This window comes from Bos javanicus, chromosome 26, assembly GCF_032452875.1.
Source record: "Bos javanicus breed banteng chromosome 26, ARS-OSU_banteng_1.0, whole genome shotgun sequence".
Lineage (NCBI taxonomy): Eukaryota > Metazoa > Chordata > Mammalia > Artiodactyla > Bovidae > Bos > Bos javanicus.
In genome coordinates this window covers 11,302,933-11,315,016 of record NC_083893.1, presented here as the reverse complement: position 1 = coordinate 11,315,016, position 12,084 = coordinate 11,302,933, and positions in this window count along the sequence as shown.

Below are 12,084 nucleotides of genomic sequence, written 5' to 3'. Positions count from 1 at the left end.
CTAGCAGGCTACAGTCCATAGGGTCGCAAAGAGTCGGACACGACTGAAGCAACTTAGCACACACGCATGCAGGACTATTTGCAGACCTCCCCCAGACTGCCTGTGATTGAAGCTCTGGGACTGGGGTCCCAGAATGCATTAAAAAAGATCTTCTAATTGTTAAAAACCTAAAATTTGAGACTCATTGTCTTAACAGTTATGTTACCACTAACATTAAACATCATATCCACATTTAAATGAGACTTCCTGATATTCTGGCAGGTCATACCTAGTTGTAGGAAAGCAACATTGTTTGATGATCAACTATGGGTTAAATAAACCCAATTGCTGTCTATGTGTTAAAAATGATGGCACCACATGGATGTCACTCCACCATGGCTACCACAAAACAGCTGACAGCCTTCAAAACAACACACACAAATAGCACAGTTTAATAGTTGGGCTTTCAGCTGCTATTCCACTCCCACATTTTTCTAATACCTCCTTTGGTGTTTAGTTTTTAGGAAAGAAAGTCTCTTAGCTGGGCAGTTACTCCTCTTAAGATGGTCAGAGGTTCGTCTCGAATGAGACGCACGATCCTCACTCCAAGTATGGAAGCAACGAAAGGCATCTTCATAAGGTCAGCCTGCCCTTACTTCTGCTGTCATCTCTGGTTACTAAATAAACACTTTGCATTGTGGAAGTGCTCTGCAAACACACGGGAAACTTTAACGACAGTTTGCACAGAAACTTAAAGATTTCATCTCTTCCCCCAAAGACCTTTATACTAACTGGCAGAGGCAACACTGTATAATTATTTCACACTGTGGGAAAACAGCAATTACACCTTGCAATCATGTAGTCTTTCTTCACCTAGGGCTCCTCCAAATTTTCTCCAATAGCAACAACAACAATCTATGACAAAAAACTCAGTTTTCTAACAGCATGTTCATAGAGGTCTCCGTGACAGAAGTTCGTAAATTCGACAAGTACTTATTGATCACCTCTCAAGAGCCTGGTGCTTGTGTTTGGTCCCCAGTCCCATCTCTGGGTTGGCAGAATCCAGGTCTCTCTCATTATCTTAAAAAATGTCTTTGCATTTCCCTCTGTTGAGAAAATGAAAGTCATTATTACTTCCTTTTTAAATTTTTATTGAAGTATAGTTGATTCACAATGTTGTGTTAGTTTCAGGCGGACAGCAAAGTGAATCAGTTACACATGTACATATATCCACTTTTTTTTAAAGATTCTTTCCCATATAGACCATAACAGACTACTGAGTAGAATCCCCTGTGCTGTACAGCAGGTTCTTATTAGTCATCTATTTTATGTATAGTAGTGTGTATATGCCAATCTCAACTTCCCAGTTTATCCCTTCCACCCCCATATGCCCTGGTAATCAAGCTTGTTCTCTACTTCTGTTTTATAAATAAGTTCATCTGAAGCCTTTTTTTTTTTAGATTCTATATATAAGTGATATCATATGATATTTGTCTTTGTGTGTCTGATTTACTTCACTCAGTACGACAATCTCTAGTTCCATCCATGTTGCTGCAAATGGTACTATTCTGTTCTTTTAATGACTGAGTAATGTTCCATTTTGACCTAAATCAAATCCCTTATGATTATACAGTGGAAGTGGGAAATAGATTTAAGGGCCTAGATCTGATAGATAGAGTGCCTGATGAACTATGGAATGAGGTTTGTGACATTGTACAGGAGACAGGGATCAAGACCATATCCATGGAAAAGAAATGCAAAAAAGCAAAATGACTGTCTGGGGAGGCCTTACAAACAGCTGTGAAAAGAAGAGACGCAAAAAGCAAATGAGAAAAGGAAAGATGTAAGCATCTGAATGCAGAGTTCCAAAGAATAGCAAGAGGAGATAAGAAAGCCTTCCTCAGCGATCAATGCAAAGAAATAGAGGAAAACAACAGAATGGGAAAGACTAGAGATCTCTTAAGGAAAATTAGAGATACCAAGGGAACATTTCATGCAAAGATGGGCTTGATAAAGGACAGAAATGGTATGGACCTAACAGAAGCAGAAGATATTAAGAAGAGGTGGCAAGAATACACAGAAGAACTGTACAAAAATCATCACGACCCAGATAATCACGATGGTGTGACCACTGACCTAGAGCCAGACATCCTGGAATGTGAAGTCAAGTGAGCCTTAGAAAGCATCACTACGAACAAAGCTAGTGGAGGTGATGGAATTCCAGTTGAGCTATTCCAAATCCTGAAAGATGATGCTGTGGAAGTGCTGCACTCAATATGCCAGCAAACTTGGAAAACTCAGCAGTGGCCACAGGACTGGAAAAGGTCAGTTTTCATTCCAATCCCAAGAAAGGCAATGCCAAAGAATGCTCAAACTACCACACAATTGCACTCATCTCACACGCTAGTAAAGTGATGCTCAAAATTCTCCAAGCCAGGCTTCAGCAATACATGAACTGTGAACTTCCTAATGTTCAAGCTGGTTTTAGAAAAGGCAGAGGAACCAGAGATCAAATTGCCAACGTCCGCTGGATCATGGAAAAAGCAAGAGAGTTCCAGAAAAACATCTATTTCTGCTTTATTGACTATGCCAAAGCCTTTGACTGTGTGGATCACAATAAACTGTGGAAAATTCTGAAAGAGATGGGAATACCAGACCACGTGACCTGCCTCTTGAGAAATCTGTATGCAGGTCAGGAAGCAACAGTTAGAACTGGACATGGAACAACAGACTGGTTCCAAATAGGAAAAGGAGTACGTCAAGGCCGTATATTGTCACCCTGCTTATTTAACTTATACGCAGAGTATATCAAGAGAAACGCTGGACTGGAGGAAACACAAGCTGGAGTCAAGATTTCCAGGAGAAATATCAATAACCTCAGATATGCAGATGACACCACCTTTATGGCAGAAAGCGAAAAAGAACTAAAAAGCCTCTTGATGAAAGTGAAAGTGGAGAGTGAAAATGTTGGCTTAAAGCTCAACATTCAGAAAACAAAGATCATGGCATCCGGTCCCATCACTTCATGGCAAATAGATGGGGAAACAGTGTCAGACTTTATTTTTGGGGGCTCCAAAATCACTGTAGACGGTGACTGCAGCCAAGAAATCAAAAGACGCTTACTCCTTGGAAGGAAAGTTATGACCAACCTAGATAGCATATTCAAAAGCAGAGACATTACTTTGCCAACAAAGGTTCGTCTAGTCAAGGCTATGGTTTTTCCTGTGGTCATGTGTGGATGTGAGAGTTGGACTGTGAAGAAGGCTGAGTGCCGAAGAATTGATGTTTTTGAACTGTGGTGTTGGAGAAGACTCTTGAGAGTCCCTTGGACTGCAAGGAGATCCAACCAGTCCATTCTGAAGGAGATCAGCCCTGGGATTTCTTTGGAAGGAATGATACTAAAGCTGAAACTCCAGTACTTTGGCCACCTCAAGCGAAGAGTTGACTCATTGGAAAAGACCCTGATGGTGGGAGGGATTGGGGGTAGGAGGAGAAGGGAATGACAGAGGATGAGATGGCTGGATGGCATCACTGACTCGATGGACGTGAGTCTGAGTGAACTCCAGGAGTTGGTGATGGACAGGGAGGCCTGGCGTGCTGCGATTCATGGGGTCGCAAAGAGTTGACACGACTGAGCCACTGAACTGAACTGAGTGTTCCATTGTATATATGTATCACATATTCTGTATCCGTTCCTCTGGTGGTGGACATTTAAGTTGCTTCATTGTTCTGGCCTTTGTAAAATGTGCTACAATGAACATTGGGGTACATGGATCTTTCCAAATTACGGTTTTCTCTGGGTGTATGCTCAGGAGCAGGATTGCAGGATCATATGGTAGTTCTTTCTTTAGTTTTTTAAGGACCCTCTGTACTGTTCTCCATAGTGGCTGTACCAATTTACATGCCCACCAACTGGGCAGGTGGTGGTTGTTGTTCAGTCACTAAATTGTGTCCAACTCTTTGTGACTCCATGGACTGTAGCATGCCAGCCTCCTTTGTCCTCCACTATCTCCCAGAGTTTGCTCAAACTCATGTCCATTGAGTCAGTGATGCTATCTAACCATCTCATTCTCTGTTGCCCCCTTCTCGTTTTGCCTTCAATCTTTCTGAGCATCAGGGCCTTTTCCAGTGAGTTGGCTCTTCCCAACAGGTAGCTGGCCAAAGTATTGGTGCTTCAGCATCAGTGCTTCCAATGAATACTCAGGGTTGGTTTCCTTTAGGATTGACTGGTTTGATCTCCTTGCAGTACAAGGGGTTCTCAGGAGTCTTCTCCAGCACCACAGTTCAAAAGCATCAATTTAGTGCTCAGCCTTCTTTATGGTCCAGCTTTCACATCCATACATGACTCCTGGAAAAACAATAGCTTTGACTGCACAGAATTTTGTCAGCAAAGTGACGTCTCTGCTTTTTAATATGCTGTCTATGTTTGTCACAGCTTTCCTTCCAAGGAACAACCATCCTTAAATTTCATGGCTGCAATCACCATGTGATTTTGGAGCCCAAGAAAATAAAATCTCTCATGTTTCCACTTTTCTCCCCTTCTGTTTACCATGAAGTATGGGACCAGATGCCATGATCTTAGTTTTTTTAATACTGAGTTTCAAGCTAGTTTTTTCACTCTCCTCTTTCATGCTCTTCAAGAGATTCTTTTGTTTCTCTTCACCTTCTGCCATCAGAGTGGTATCATCTGCATATCTGAAGTTGTTGATATTTCTCCAGGGAATCTTGATTCCAGCTTGTGCTTCATCCAGCATGGCATTTCGCATGATGTACCCTGCATGGAAGTTAAATAAGCAGGGTGATGATGTATATGGCCTTGTCATACTCCTTTCCCAATTTTGAACCAGTCCATTGTTTCATGTAAGGTTCTAACTGTTGCTTCTTAATCCACATCCAGGTTTCTCAGGAGGTGGGTAAGGTGGTCTGGTACTCCCATCTCTTGGAATTTTCCAAAGTTTGTTGTGATCACGTAGTCAAAGGCCTTAGTGTAGTCAATGAAGCAGAAGTAGATGCTTTTCTGGAACTCCCTTGCTTTCTCCATGATCTAACAAATGTTGGCAATTTGATCTCTGCTTCCTTTGCCTTTTCTAAACTCAGTTTGTACATCTGGAAATTCTCAGTTCATGTACTGCTGAAGCCTACCTTGAAGAATTTTGAGGATAACTTTGCTAGCATGTGAAGAGTGCAGTTGTACACCAGAAGGGTCCCCCTTTCTCCTCACCTTCTCCAATATTTGTTATTTGGAAACTTTTAAATGATGGCCATTTTGACTGGCATGAGGTGATACCTCATTGTAGACTTGATTTGCATTTCTCTAAAAATTAGTAATGTTGAGCATCTTTTCATGTTCTATTTGGCCATCTCTTCTGGTTTAAAATAAGTAGTATTCCCCATGAACTGAGAAGAGGAACTGCTCTAAATTCTTCAGGCTCAGGAATGTCAAAGTTCCCAAATGACTGTGAGTCACTTATTCACTTAGGTATTTCTGTTTCTTTACAAAGCTCTATTAATTTCCAGCATATCCTGAAATCCTGTTATTTTGATAAACCAGTACCATATTAAATTAAAGATCATTAAAATAAACATATTGTTTTCACTCTTACTGCATAACTGCTAAAAATTTACTCCCTGGGGTCATTTATCTAGAACTATAAGCATGTTTTCTTCGCACTTAATGAGGTGATGATCAAGTGAAAATATAAAGGAAAAAAGCCCACTTTTTGTTTTTGCTTTGTATACACTCTATTATTCTGAAAGGTCCATCATTCTGAAAGTTTAAAGTACATGAATCATTTCACTGCAAATGTATATACACAGGTCTACATCCACGTCTGTAGAGCTGTTTCATGACTTAAATATGTGTTCACAGATTGCTATTATATCTTTTCATTAATAAATATTTATATTATATTAAAAAACTCTAAAAACAGGATACTGCTGCTAAGTTGCTTCAGTCGTGTCCGACTCTGTGCGACCCCATAGATGGCAGCCCACCAGGCTCCCCCGTTCCTGGGATTCTCCAGGCAAGAACACTGGAGTGGGTTGCCATTTCCTTCTCCAATGCAGGAAAGTGAAAAGTGAAAGTGAAGTCGCTCAGTCGTGTCTGACCCTCAGCGACCCCATGGACTGCAGCCTTCCAGGCTCCTCCATCCATGGGATTTTCCAGGCAAGAGTACTGGAGTGGGGTGCCATTGCCTTCTCCAAAAACAGGATACAAATGAACTTATTTCCAAAACAAAAAGAGACTCACAGACATAGAAAACATACTTATGGTTACCAAAGAGCAAAGGAAGGTAGGGGAAAGGATAAATGAGTAGTTTGGGATTAACATGGGGCTTAATCCCAGGTGGTAGAGTGGTAAAGAATCCACCTGCCAAGGCAGGAGACATGGGTTCAATCCCTGAGTTGGGAAGATCCCCTGGAGTAAGAAATGGCAACCCACTCCAGTATTCCTGCTTGGAAAATTCCATGAAGAGAGGAGCCCGGCAGACTGCAGTTCATGGGATCACAAAGAGTTGGACATGACTGAGCAACTGAGCTTGGGATTAATAGACACACGCTGCTGCTGCTACTGCTGCTGCTGCTGCCGCTAAGTCGCTTCAGTCATGTCCGACTCTGTGAGACCCCATAGACGGAAGCCCACCAGGCTCCCCCGCCCCTGGGATTCTCCAGGCAAGAATACTGGAGTGGGTTGCCATTTCCTTCTCCAATGCATGAAAGTGAAAAGTGAAAAGGAAGTTGCTCAGTCGTGTCCAACTCTTAGCGACCCCATGGACTGAAGCCTACCAGGCTCCTCCATCCATGGGATTTTCCAGGCAAGAGTACTGGAGTGGGGTGCCATTGCCTTCTCTGATACACACGCTACACATATAAAACACTTAACCTACAAGGATGTACTGTATAGCACAGGAAACTCTACTCAATATTTGTAATAACCTATAAGGGGAAAGACTTTGAAAAAGAATATATATATACACATATATGTGTATAACTGAATCACTGTGTATACAGCTATAACGAACATGATGAAAGTGAAATTTGCTCAGTTGTGTCCAACTCTTTGAGACCCCATGGACTACACAGTCCATGGAATTCTTCAGGCCAGAATACTGGAGTCGGTAGCCTTTCCCTTCTCCAGGGGATCCTCCTGACCCAGGAATTGAACCAGTGTCTCCTGCATTGCAGGAGGGTTCTTTACCAACTGAGCTATCAGGGAAGCCAAACGAACGTGATATTGTAAATCAAATATACTTCAAGAAAGCAATTTTTTTAATTAAAAAAACTCTATTCAAAGCATGCTTTTATTAATTGTTGCATTTCTTGCAATTATGACCTCCTACAGCTTCCTTGCAGCACTTAAACAAAGAGTCAACAGGGAGTATACAAAATCCCCAAATGATTTTGACATTTGAGCCAATCACATCACTTGGGCCAAGACCCTTTGTTCTCACAGTCGCAGCTGGCCGTTCTAATAGTTGGCTGTCCACCCAGCCCACCAAGCAGGGGTGTTTTTCAAGACTGTGAGGCACACATCTACTTCCAGCATCAACACTGCATAGTGATTATTTCTCTCTCTTTTTGTTTGATTCTTTCCCCCCATTATTTTCAATAAACTTGACTTTCCTGAAGGAAATGATTTAGGAAATAGGGATCATTCTTTCAAAAAAGTTAAAGCTAGCATTTTAATTCCCCAAAGGCAGGGACGTTAAAGAACATTCCAATCACATGACCGCACCGCATTTTTGTGTTTAAGTCGGAGTTAGGATGGTGATTAATAACACACACTAACTCAAAGAGTCAGCTGGCATGATTAGGAAGGGCAAACTTTTCTGGTTTAGTGAGGAAACCAAATAAGCATGGAATTGACCTTTGCATTCCATTGTACTCAAAAAACGTTTTTTCTAGCCTTTTATAAACTCTTCATACTTCTTTTCCATATCATACTTGAAATTAGATACTTTACAAATGTACTATTAACAAAATTTCATCTTGGCAGCTGGTTTAAATATTTATTTACGATATGTAGCAGTTGTGGCAGTCAGAATTTAAAACAGATGGCAGGACTATATTGGCACCCCGTGTTATTGGCAGAAGTGGATCATTTGAACTTTCTGAAAATTGTGCTGCTTTGAAGTCTGAGGGGCCATAATTTACCCTCTTTTCCTCTGTCCTTAGGGGAGCACAGAGCTGTTCAGGGACACTAACTCAGAAATCATGACTCCGAAGATGTGTACATCTGTTGAGGAGAGTGAGTGTAAGCGGTAGGTACCCACAGGGTTCTCCCTTCCCCTCTCTCTTTCCAGCTCACTCATACTGTCAGGACACTTACTTCGTTTTCTGAGTCTCTGGAGACTTACAGCTGGCACACATTCCCACACTGAGACAATTCAGGATAGACGACTGTGTGGAGGCAAAATGCAGGGTCCCAGCGTTTCTCTGCCAACATCAGCTATTAATGATCCAACAGTCCGTATCTTGGTAGAATCTTAAACATTCTAAAATTCAGCACAGGATCTGGCACCTGGTATTAACAGGTACTCAGTATATCTTGAACAACTGAATGTTTCCTTCAACTAGTCTTTCCTCAGCCTTTTTGTTTTTTTTTAAATTGGAAACACAGTTTATTTACAATGTTGTGTTATTTCAAACAAAATAACAAAGTACAGCAAAGTGATACATATATATGTGTGTGTAATATGTATATATACACATACAAATATATATACACTTTTAAAATTATTTTCCATTATAGGTTATTATAAGATATTGAATACAGCTTCCTGAGTGAAGTCAGAAAGAGACAAATGCCATATGATATCATTTATATGTGGAATGTAAAATAGGACACGAATGAACTCACCTATGAAACAGGAACAGACTCACAGAGAACAGACCAGTGGTCGACAAGGGAATGGGGGTAGGGGAGGGATGAGCGGAAGTTTAGGATTAGCAGATGCAAACAGTTATATGTATATGTATATATACGTATAACTGAATCACTTTACACCAGAAATGACAGAACATTGTAAATCAAGTATATACTTTGATAAAATGAATTTAAAAAGTATAAATCACATTTGTTTTGCCAGCTTAAAAATTATAAAAATAACACGACCTCCACGTAATCATTCAATAATACATCAAATAATTACCTATTTCCCTGTTTCCACTCTTCCTGTCTCCCCAGAGGGAAGCACTGATGGCAGTTCAGTACATACACTGCCACGTTTCTCCTATTCGTTTGCGTTTATAGGTACTCATGGAAATATATCATTTCAATAACATGTATTAATTATGGATACATATTAGAAATATAAAAATATTTTTATATTTATTAGAAATATAAAATATGCATGGGAAGAATAAGTCTGAAGTTCAAGAGAAGGTTATGAAAGAGCTGCCCTCGGCTCTCAGCACGCGGAGTGTGAGAGTTGACTCTCAGCTATGTGTCTGCTGCTGACCAGAGAGAGCTCCGTTTAGAATATGAGCACCTGGGTCTCGCTGCTAGAAGAGGCGCCAGCAAGACGCGCACTGCTGCACTGACTGGGCCTCATGGCAGCCTGTTTAAATTCAAGCTGCGTTCTCTGCACAGTGTGTTGGTTTCCATTAAACTCCAGCTCTGAAACCAGCTTCTCTGGGAGGCTCCCTGCACGGACCCCTGCCCTGGCCCCCACTGTGAAGTGTGTTGCCCTTCTCTGGTAGGCAGAGAACAGGCGCGCTTGGTTTTCCTGTGCTTCACTTTATTGCACTTCACAGAAGTTGCATTTTTTAAGAACTACAGGTTTGTGGCAACCCAGCTTTGAGAAAGTCTAGTTGGGCCATTTTCCCAACAGAATTTGCTCATTTGATGTCTTTGTGTCGCATTTTGGTAATTCTCACAACACTTCAAACTTTTAAAATTAGTATTATATTTGTTAGAGTGATCTGTTGACACGGATCGTTGATGTTACTATTGTAATTGTTTTGGGGGCACAGAGAACCTTATCAAAAAATGTTGTGTGTGTTCTGACTGCTCTAACGACTGTCCATTTCCCATTGCTCCCCACTCCATGGGCCTCCCTGTTCCTAAGAAACATTCCATAATGTTTCAATTGGCCATATTGAAATTAGGCCAATTATCAATCCTACAATGGCCTCCAAGTGACAGGAAGAGATGCCCATTTCTCACTTCATTTTTTCCCGCCATGCAGCTTGTGAGATCTTAGTTCCCTGATCAGGGATTGAACCTAGGCCCTCAGCAATGCAAGTGCAGAGTCCTAACCACTGGACTGCCAGGGAATTCCCCAAAGATACACACCTTTCACTTTAAATCAAAAGCTAGAAGTAATTAAGCTTAATGAAGGAGGCATGTTGAAAGCTGAGTCAATCAGTTATACATGTACACACATATATATATATATATATATCTCCACTCTTTTTAAAGATTCTTTTCCAATATAGGCCATTACAGAGTATTGAGTAGAGTTCCCCATGCTATACAGCAGGTTCTTATTAGTTGTCTATTTTATATACATAAATGTGTATATGTCAATCCCAATCTCCCAGTTTATCCCTCCCGCCCTGCCAAGAAAAGTTCTTAAAGAAAATTAAAAGTGTTATTACAGTGAACACAGGAATGATAAAAAAGTTAAAACAGTCTAATTACTGACATGGAGAAAGTTTTAGTGATCTGGATAGAAAATCAAACCAGCCCCGACATTCCCTTAAGCCAAAGCCTAGTCCAGAGCAAGGACCTAACTCTCTTTAATTCTGTGAAGGCTGAGAGAGATAAGGAAGCTGCAGAAGAGAAGTCTGGAGTCAGCAGGGATTGGATCATGAGGTTTAAGGGGGAAAAGCCATCTCTATAACATAAAACAGTGGCAAGGCGAAACAGCAAGCACTGAGGTAGAAGCTGCAGCAAGTCCTCCAGAAGATCGAGTTGTGATAAGGAATGAAGGTGGCTACACTAAGCAACAGATTTTCAGTGTAGCTGAAATAGCCTTCTGTTGGAAGAGGGTGCCAACTAGAGCTTTTCACAGCTAGAGAGAAGCCAGTGTCTGACTTCATAGCTTCAAAGGAGAGGGTGACTCTCTTGTTAGGGGCTAAGGCAGCTGATAACAATAAGTTAAAGCCAACGCTCATTTACCATTCCAAAATCCTGGAGCCCTTAAGAACCATGCTAAATCTACTCTGTCTATGCTCTGTAAATGGAACAGCAAGCCTGGATGATAGTACATATGCTGACAACATGGTTTACTGAATATTTTAAGCCCATTGTTAAAAACTACTTCTTCAGAAAAAAAGACTCCTTTCACAATATTACTGCTCATTGACAAGATGCCAGTCATCCAAGCGCTTTGATGTGTACATATAAAGAGATTAATATTGTTTCACACTGTGACGCGACATCCATTCTGCAGCCCGGGGATCAAGGAGTCGTTTTGACTGTCTTATTATTAAAGAAATACATCCCATGAGGCTATCACTACCATAGACAGTGATTACTCTGAGTGGATGTGGGAAAAGTCAACTGAGAGCCTTCTGGAAAGAATTCAGAGTATGAGAATTCACTCCTTTTCACGGTTAACTAAGTTACTCTATTTTGCAGTTTATTGGAGGTATATGGCCAGCTGCCTGATTTTACCACTAGGTGGCATCGCTTTCTTGGAAATCTCCTGGTCTGTCCCAGAAATAGTGAAATTAAACTGTACAACCCTATCAGTTCAGGAACTGCTTTCACTGCAAAGCCAGCTGACTTCTCATCAATCAGCCATTACGGATGCTTTGACACCACAACATACAACAGGCCGTGAATCTGGCCATTATATGCTGTTACAAGTAACAGCGGCTTCTGCGGAGGGAGATACTACTTTTCAGATGTGTTTTGAAAATATCTATTTCTTACTGAATTATTGTAGCTTGAATCTGTTCGTCAAGCTGGCAGTGAATGATAAAAACCCTGTCAAGACAGGAATAACAAATTATGATGTGGGATTTTGTAATGTCATTGTGAAATCTACACAATACTTGGTTTGAGTATATACCTGGCTCTATTACCTAAAGGAACATGGGCAAACCCCACTGGACTTGCTTAATCCTCTAGAAAGAGATTAAAGTAGGTTAAAA